Below are 10,179 nucleotides of genomic sequence, written 5' to 3'. Positions count from 1 at the left end.
CTGATTATTTACTTGTTTGTTCCCTCCCCTCTGCCCCTCCTCCGGCCTCCCACCCCTATGTGTCTCTTTGCTGGGCCGGTTCTCTGCCTGCCGTCCGGTGCGACGGGGGAAGGAGGTGGTCGATTCTGCTGCTGTTGGAAACTGGCCGGGATGGGGAAGGGGGGAGCGCCTTCCCTCCTCCGCATCCCTCCGTGTAACTCTAGCCTGCCCAAAGAGCGCTTGCACAATGCAGCCGCCGCCGCTTCACCCGGGCCAAGTGCTGCTCGGCTCCCACACAACAGCGCTCTCCTTTTCCCGCCGCGCCGGCCTGCGCAGTTGCAAAGCGGCACAAGTCGCCGCGCACTTCCCAGGATTTGCAGCCGCTGCTCCAAAAAGGCGCGGAACAAGGCGGCGGGGCCGTTGTAGAGGTGAATGCACCGAAGGGAGACTCAGGCGCCCCCCCCCTACCACCAAAAAATCCCGCTCCTGCCCTGGATAGCCAGCAACCTCCCTCCCTCCCCTCCTGTCCACACACGAAGAGCGAAGCAGCAGCATCAGTTCCCTGGATCCACCGTACTAGCAGGAAGCAGGTGCGTGCAAAAAAAATCGCAAATCGCACAGTGGACTCAAACAAGTAAACTAATCGCACTCCGCGCTAAAGGCAACGCACAAAGATTAAGGTTACCAGATTTTTTTCAATGAATCTGAGGACACTTTTCAACTTCAATGGATTTTGTATGGAGACTGATTAGTAAATTTGGGGACTGTCCCCTGGAAACGGGGACATCTGTTAACCTTAACATAGACTGCTAGCTCATTTTGTGCTCTGAACGGAGTATGAACTACTAGTCTCAAAATGGTAACGCATGGGAAGAAGAGTCTTTCTGAATCTCCCAAGTGATACAGCCCGAAGTGAGTGAGGCCTGCGGATAATTCAAGAAAGGGGAAAGGATGGGCGTGTGTTGGATATGGCGAACGCCTGGCTAGCACCCCCACAGTTATGGCTCTGTGAAAAGCCCATATTTGTACAGTCTGAATGTCATGTTTACAGCATCATAGTCAGAATTAAAGTTCAGAAGTTCTTTTTAACTCTTGCATGAGCATGGAATACCCTTACCAAGGAAGTTTATCTTTCCGACTCCCACTGTAATACTTCAAAGAGTATTTGCCTTGCCTTGCCTTGCCTTGCCTTGCCTTGCCTTGCCTTGTTTAAATAGATTGGAGAGCTGGTGGCTGTCTCTCTAGCTGGAGAACTGAGGACTGGACTGGCATTGCTTACGCTTGAATTTTCTTATTTTGATCACTGTATATTTATAGTCCATTATTGGTTTTTATTGTGCCTATTAACTTTATTGCTCACTGCTTGGAGTGCAGTGGATTGTAAAGCAATTTATAAACGTGACAGATGGTTAGATAGATGTCCTGGCTCCTTCCTTCCTCCCCTCCCCCCTTCCTTCCTTGCTTCAATTCCTGAGATGAGGAAGTGGGGAAATCCATAAAGGGGATCCAGCCGAGTCATTCTTTGTCTATTCCAAGTTGATAAACATTCAAGTAACACTGAAACATGCCCGGGCAAGATCTAGCTATCCCACATTCCCTTAGTGGGGAAAGGAATCTCACTCAGATAGTTGGAATCATTGGGTTAGAAAGGATCCACTACCTATCCAAATTTCACCAGATAATGGTCCAACCATGACAAGTGAGTACATACCAGAACTTCAAATTCTGTTTGGAAATGAACCAGCATATAATGTAGCTATTTATTCCTTGGTGGTCATTTAGCTGGCCTCACCCTAACCTACAGCTAACAACTTAGCAGCAGGATTTTGGACAAAATGACATCTTTGAGAGGTCGCCTCATATGCAATATGCTGCAGTGATCTAATTTGAATATTGCAAGACCATAGAAAAGTGGACCAGCTGTCTGTTTTTCCCCAAGGCATCAGGTGGTACACCAGCCAGAATTAGTAACCAGGGATTAATGCCACATGGGCACTCAAAGGTATAGGTTCACCCAAAACAGCCCCAAGATGTGAACTTGACCCTTCAGAAGCAATGGAACCCATCTATATTAGGTTGAACATACCACCTTCTCTGGTTCCATCAAACCACCTCCCAACAATATTTCCTTCTTGTCTAGTTTATATACGAAAGCCAGTTCCCAACATTCTGTTTTATTTTCCTTACATTCTAAAACACACTTCCAACATTCTCTCCAATGTTTCCAAAATCCACTTTCTCTCTAGCCTACCCTCTTCCACCCCTCCAAAACACACCCCAGAGGCATTGAACAGGTCTAATGCCACCCCAAGAATATCTTTAAGTTTACCCCTTTATTTTACCCTGCTTTGGAGAGTCATTATCATGCATTCCTATATGGAAAAGCAAAATATTACCTTGTCAGAGAATGTTGCAGTGAGAGTAAAGCCTGCTCACCATTCCTGATGCTGAGTGACACCAACAAAACGGTGGGAAAGGAGACCATCCGTGTACATCTGCAGGCCACTCCAGATCTGCAGGGAAATATGTTTCAGGTGTTCTTTAATCATGGAATCATAGAATTGGAAATTTGGAAGGAACCCTGCGGGTCATGTAGTCCAACCCCCTGGAGTACAGGAATCTAGTTCAACCCCCTGCAATGCCATCCAAACTTGGCTTAAAAGCCTCCAATGAAAGAGAGTCCACCACCTCTTGAGGGAGTCTGTTCCACTGTCTAACAGCTCTTACCATCAGAACGTTCTTCCTGATGTTTAGTCGAAATCTCCTTTGTTGTAACTTTAATGCATTGGTTCAGGTCCTACCCTCCGGAGCAGGAGAATTGAATGGGGTGGGGGGAAAGCTAAAGAACAGAATTGGTTAGGGATGTTGGAGCCGGTGTACAGCTTCCGGGTCATGTGGCCAGCATGACTAAGCCGCTTCTGGCGAACCAGAGCAGCGAACGGAAACGCCATTTACCTTCCCGCCGGAGTGCTACCTATTTATCTACTTGCACTTTAACGTGCTTTCGAACTGCTAGGTTGGCAGGAGCAGAGACTGAGCAACGGGAGCTCACCCCGTCGCGGGGATTCAAACCGCCGACCTTCTGATTGGCAAGTCCTAGGCTCTGTGGTTTAACCCACAGCGCCACCCGCATCCCAGTTTCCCTGTTTACTAAACACTAAAATAGTGTTACGATTGCTGAAATGTTTTCATGATGGACTGTTTTTAATTTCTATTTTTTCTTACCTTTTATTACTAAAAGGTTCATTATGGGAATGTTAACGTATTGCTCAGAATGTGGCTTAGCATTTCAGAATGTAGGCAGTGAAAATGAATAAATGAATGAATGTATCAATATGAATTTCCTGATATGTAAACAGACAGTGCTGCTTAATTACTTTATAGATCACTACGCTCTTTAAGGATGAATGCTCATTCATAAATATCAGAGGGTGTCACCTCTGAACCCCACCAGCTCTCTGTAGCTTTGAACCAGCATTGTGCAGGAGTCAGTGTGTTGGACTAGGACTAGCTACTCCCAGGTTCAAATTTCCACTCATCCACGAAGCTCATTAGGTGACCGTGGGCCAGTCACAAACTATTCTCAGCTTCATATATTTGTTATGATGAAAAGGGGAAGGGAGGAACATGCACACTGCCTGAGAGCCTGGCAAGAAATATGGGGTGTAAATGTATCAAATAAATAAATGCTCAGTCACAAAGAAACACTGGTAGCAGTAGGGCATGGCTCCTTTTCCATTCACAGTATGCTGGTATGCTAGCTATCCTTCACCCTCCTGTAACCAGTTTTTTGTTGTTGTTGTTGTTTAGTCGTTTAGTCGTGTCCGACTCTTCGTGACCCCATGGACCAGAGCACGCCAGGCACCTCTGTCCTCCACTACTTCCCGCAGCTTGGTCAAACTCATGCTGGTAACCTCGAAAACACTATCCAACCATCTCGTCCTCTGTCACCCCCTTCTCCTTGTGCCCTCCATCTTTCCCAGCATCAGTATCTTCTCCAGGGAGTCTTCTCTTCTCATGAGGTGGCCAAAGTACTGGAGCCTCAGCTTCAGGATCTGTCCTTCCAGTGAGCACTCAGGGCTGATTTCCTTAAGAATGGATGCGTTTGATCTTCTTGCAGTCCATGGGACTCTCAAGAGTCTTCTCCAGCACCATAATTCAAAAGCATCAATTCTTCGGCAATCAGCCTTCTTTATGGTCCAGCTCTCACCAGTTTTATATAGGACATTAAAATACACACCATTTCTCACTCATAATTCTCAAAGCTCACCTCTCAAAGACGGTGAGCTTGCTGGGCAATCACAAGGCCAGGTTTTGTACTGGACAGAAAATGTCCAATCGACTTCCAAAATGCTGTGCCAGTCGAGAATTTGGCGTGTATTCCTATGAAATGGACAAAGGCCAAATATGCAGTCATAGTTGCTTGCAAGAAATTAAGGCTCTTCTGGAACATGGGAAGAGCTTGTATCGCCAGAGAATGTTATGATCCAGAAACAATGGATTCTCCTGTAGATTGGTTCAAACCCAAGACTATATTAAAACTGCATGTTTCTAAAACCAGCAACAGAGGTTCGTACAGAAATGTAACCTGGCTTGAATTTGAACATCCTAATAATAAAATATATTGCCAAACAGCAACAGTATACATGGAAGCCACAATATTCTCTCGTTTTAAAGACCTCTTATTAACCGTCAGTGTTGTGAATTTCATTAAAGTGCCTACTGCTTAAGATGGACATGTAAGGACATATTTCTTGCCCTGGCCTGGTATCCATTAAAGACAAGACAATGTTTTCTTCCTGGAAGTGGCATCTTGTTGTGCAATGTTCAGACCAATGTGTAATGCTTTATATAGTATAGAAAAGTGGTTCCATTGTTTCATATCATGCATATGCTATGATATATGGAGGTATACTGTAGCCTAAGTATCCATGAGATAATATTCGTATCTTTTTATTTATTTATTTACTGGCAGAAAGTACCCAGTGTTGCTTGGGAATTCTAAGAAACCAAAATATACTAAGATTCATAAATTGATAATGTAATTTGTTAGCATGAGAGCTGGACCATAAAGAAGGCTGATGGCCAAAGAATTGATGCTTTTGAATTATGGTGCTGGAGGAGACTGTTGAGAGCCCCATGGACTGCAAGAAGATCAAACCTATCCATTCTAAAGGAAATCAGCCCTGAGTGCTCACTGGAAGGACAGATCCTGAAGCTGAGGCTCCAATACTTTGGCCACCTCATGAGAAGAGAAGACTCCCTGGAAAAGACCCTGATGTTGGGAAAGGTTGAGGGCACAAGGAGAAGGGGACAACAGAGGATGAGATGGTTGGACAGTGTTCTCGAAGCTACGAGCAGGAGTTTGACCAAACTGCGGGAGGCAGTGGAAGACAGGAGTGCCTGGCGTGCTCTGGTCCATGGGGTCACGAAGAGTCGGACACGACTGAACGACTAAACAACAACAAAGTATTGTAGAAGCCCATGTAACCCAAGTCAAACTGGAACACACCCAATCGCTGTTGTGGTTGGCACCTGAAAGAAACAAAACAGAGAGGCAAACTGCTTTTTATGTAGAGAAGAAGGAGAAATAAGACAAGAGATACATAGAAGGAATATATCAGTGTTTCCCAACCGTTGTTCCGCGGCACACTAGTGTGCCGCGAGATGTTGCCTGGTGTGCCGCGAGCGAGTCCAAAAAAGGTTGGGAAACACTGGTTTCTCTTTCAAAAAGGAAACGTGGGTTAAAGCGGCGCCGCCGCCTCCCACTCACTTTCCTGCTCTGGCTTCCCTAACAGTTTTCCGAGTTGCGTCACTGGATCCAGCCCCCTTTTCCACATGTGACACGGGGCTGGAGGGAGGGAAAGAGGGCTTTACGTCGCGCACAAAGGCAGCCTCCTAGAAGCGCTCTGGGCCGGCGCCGTTTCGCCGAAGGCGCCGGAGGACCCCCACCCTCAGCTCCTTCAGAAAGGAAGCCCCGCCCCTCGGCTCCCTACGCCGCCAGGCAGCTCAGCTGACTGACGAGGACGTTCTGCGGCGGCGGCCGCCGCACAACCACCGCAGTTGCTGGCAGCGTCCGCAGCGCAATAAGTAACAGCGCCTGGTGCTGCCAACTCTTTCTCTCTCTCTCCCGCCCCGCCCCCAAGCTCTCGCGTGCCCCGCGTCAACATCGCCGCGCGCAGCTTCCCGAGCTCGAGGCCAGCCGCTGCACGCACGCGCCGGCTCGTCATCGGCTCCGGTTGTTGCCTTTCTCCGCCGAGGTCGGTGGACCCCGAGCCTAGCTTCCTTCCTGCACCCCGCTTTCCGAAGACCGCACACCAGTTGGGCCAGTACATATTCCCCTCCCGTGACTGGAGCGGAATAGCCCTTTCTCTTCTTCCCCAACCCTTGTCATTGGAGGAGTCCCTCAGTCCCTCGCTTTGCTGCCTCCTCCCCCCCCACCCCCAAAGCTTGGAGGTTCCCCGGCAAGGGGGAGGGAAAAAAATTGAAAGTTACACTTTCGTGCGTCCCTCCCGGCTTGACGCTGCGCGCTGACGTCACAGGGCTGTAATGGTGGTGTGCCTTGAGATTTTTTTCATCAAACAAGTGTGCCTTTGCCCAAAAAAGGTTGGGAAACACTGGAATATATTATGTTTCAGGGGGGAAACCCAACTTCATGTCCGTTTTTAAAAAAACAGAAGAACCTTAGACACTTGGGCTTTCCAAGGGAAACAAGGATGGTACAAGTTTTCATCAACACTTAGGAAAAGACATCTCTATCCTGGCATGACACATGGTATTCTGATGATGTGCCTTTTTTCTTTCTTTCTTTCTTTCTTCAGCGCTGCAAAAATAAGCGGAAAATAAGATGTTGTCATGATTAAAAAGTAGAAGCCAGAACAGCATTGCAACCAGGAAAACTGCTGCCAGTTGGTCTACAGGCAAATGGTGCCTCTGGGATGCACATCTCTGGGGCGGTGGGGGGGGGGAACTGAGATCAGGGACAGCAGCAGCAGCTGCCCCGAGGTCTCCCAAGGAGAGGGGAGAAGAGAGGAGGAGGCTGCGGGAACACACCACAAGGGAAGGTGTTTGAAAAAGGGTGAGAGGCTGCAGGCAAGGAGAGAGATAACGGCTCCTGAGCCCCACAGGGGTGCAGCAGAAAGAATGTACAGTGGTACCTCGGGTTAAGAACTTAATTTGTTCTAGAGGTCCGTTCTTAACCTGAAACTGTTCTTAACCTGAGGTACCACTTTAGCTAATGGGGCCTCCCGCTGCCACGCAATTTCTGTTCTCATCCTGAAGCAAAGTTCTTAACCCGGGGTACTATTTCTGGGTTAGCGGAGTCTGTAACCCGAAGCGTCTGTAACCCGAGGTACCACTGTAGTTTGTTAAGGGAGCCATGGACTCAAAAAGGTTGAAAACTTCTGCCCTATGAAGCAGAATTAAATGTATTCTACAAAGAGAGGATTCCCCTCCACTCAAAATATTGTGATAGCTAGGCTTAGACTAACCCTTGGCGCAAGTTGCACAACAGGACTCAAACTCATAATGATGGCTGAGCACATCAGAGTCTGTGGTTGTACTTGGTGACATTTGCGGTATTAACATACGTATACTTGTTTTACATTGTGAGAGCTTTTCATCATGGTGGGGGAGCATAAGCAAGCCCAGGCAGTTATGTGTGTTCTGGTATTTGGCACAACTAATAAGGGAAATTAATTGTGATATATATATAAGGAGGTGGTTGGTTGCTTTGAACCAACTTTTTAATATTCAATGCTAGGTATTGCGCTGAGGGAGAGAGAAATGGCAGCTGCTTGATGCTGAGAGCAGCTGCTCGGTTCAGTGTTGCTGTCACTGGAGAAGCCTATGCAATGGAGAGGGATTGCTGGAAGCTGTAGCACTGCATAATTTGACTGCTGTACATCTAGAAGCACAAACTATGCTGTTGAGTTATTAACTACGGGTAGCACAAACTATGTTTTTGTGTATTAAGTCTGAACCCAGGCAATGAAGCTTTCCCTTTGGAGCTACATTATTGCCTTTGGTTTGCATAAGAAAAAGAATACTGTATGCATAAAATGCTGTATGCACCTAAACCTAAACTGAAAAGAAATGCAAGCTCAAAAGTTTAATGATATGCATATAAAGCACTAGGCAGCAAAGGAGGTTCATGACCAGCAGGCAGGCTTTTTACTGGCCTATACCTACAAAACAAATATGCAGAGATATAGCTGGCCGATTGCCAGCCTATCAGGAATTGGTTAGAGTGGCTTGTCTGCTGATCAATCAGCTTCATAAACTGACCCACATCTCCATAGTGCTGCAGCCTTTTGAGGTGGAGCAATGTCCCTAGCTGTGGTTTGTCAATGATCTGTGAACTCAGACATAACAACAAACCACAGTTAGCATAAACTGTGGCTTGCAAATCAGCTTCAAGCTGTGGTTTCCAGTCCTGGTTTGTTAGCTCAAAACAAACCAGTGTTTGTTGGCACCATTTAGAATTCAAATATTAAAACAAATCATGTCTGAATCCAGCTATTATGTCTCATAAAGGTGACCAAATACCTGGGAAATTAAATTTGTGAATATGGTTATGAATTTGGAAATAAGGCTTCTCGATTGCTTGCCCCTGCTCTTTTTAAAAGGGCAACCCAAAAGTCTTATTAAATGTGTTCACAATGATAAAGGTGCTTTGTGTTAAGAGCTAAGGCCATTAGGAGGGCATTTGCTCATTTCTGCACATCTTTGTATTCATTTGATAAATTGCTGGAGTCATCTATTGATGATTTTCCATCTAAAGTACATCTCGACAAATTGTCAGACAAACACAGGAATCTTTTAAATTGCCTGGTGACAGAGGAGGAGGTAAAAGACTAAATAAGGGAAAGGCTCTGGTTTCTGATAGGTTTTGGTGGGACTTCAATAAAGCATTTAGGGACTAACTACATTTCTCAACAGGGACGCGTTAAACCACAGAGCCTAGGACTTGCTGATCAGAAGGTCGGCGGTTCGAATCCCCGTGACGGGGTGAGCTCCCGTTGCTCGGTCCCTGCTCCTGCCAACCTAGCAGTTCAAAAGCACATCAAAGTGCAAGTAGATAAATAGGTACCGCTCTGGCTGGAAGGTAAACGGCGTTTCCGTGCGCTGTTCTGGTTCGCCAGAAGCGGCTTAGTCATGCTGGCCACATGACCTGGAAGCTGTACGCTGGCTCCTTCAGGCAATAAAGCGAGATGAGCGCCGCAACCCCAGAGTCAGTCACGACTGGACCTAATGGTCAGGGGTCCCTTTACCTTTACATTTCTCAACAACATTCTCAATGGAGACCCTATATTCCAAGGGGAAATACAAAGCTAAATCAGACATTGTGAATAATGAATGTTTGGATGGGAAATGCATGAAGATCAAGGCAGCAAAGAGCAAACTGAAATTAAATGAGATTTGACAAGAGTGCTGGCTGACACACCCTTCAGGCTCTGTATCCTGCAAGACTCTTTAAAAATAAGAACTATCTGAGCAAACGAAATACTCTTTCTCTAAAAGCAGTCAGGACAGCCCTGAAATTTTTATAGAAAACTGAATGACTCTTTTGTGTGGTTGCCAAATGCGTTAAGTCTAAAACTTTACTCTAAAAGAAATTGGCTTGGTGAGGAGAGAAAGCCCCCAGTTAAATATTAGCTTTATAGTATATTTTGCTATAGAATGGTGTATAAGGCTGGACATGTTTTGCTGCTAAAGCTATCTGATTTGCTTCTTTTCTTAACCAATGCTCATGCAAACAGCTCAGTTCTTAAACTGCTCTTTGAGTGTGTATATGTTTTTGGGGTTTTTTATACTGGGGCTGCATGAGTACTCCTTTTTTATTATATACTCTAGTATTATGCTTGGATTACGGACATACAGAATAATTGAAAGCACACTTCCATGGCCTCATGAACATATGGCTCTTTGCAGCAGGGTTAACACAAGAGAAGGCAAATAATAATGTAGAAAGCCCAAGGAGAGGAAAAGCCTGGAACCAAAATGTTTGCAATTAGCATCATTGACTGCACATGCTGGCTACAGTTCAGTCCTTGTGTGAGGGGGTACAACAAAAGGGTCGCAGCTGTTTAGTTCAGTCCCAAAGCTAATCGTTTGTGATTTTGCAATACTGGCATCGTCAACACCTCTGTTTGCCCAGCTGCTGTCCCCCAGGGAAACCAGCACTTTACCACTGAATCA

This window comes from Podarcis muralis, chromosome 9 (assembly GCF_964188315.1).
Source record: "Podarcis muralis chromosome 9, rPodMur119.hap1.1, whole genome shotgun sequence".
In the NCBI taxonomy this organism is placed as follows: domain Eukaryota; kingdom Metazoa; phylum Chordata; class Lepidosauria; order Squamata; family Lacertidae; genus Podarcis; species Podarcis muralis.
Note: the sequence above shows the minus strand (reverse complement) of the source record.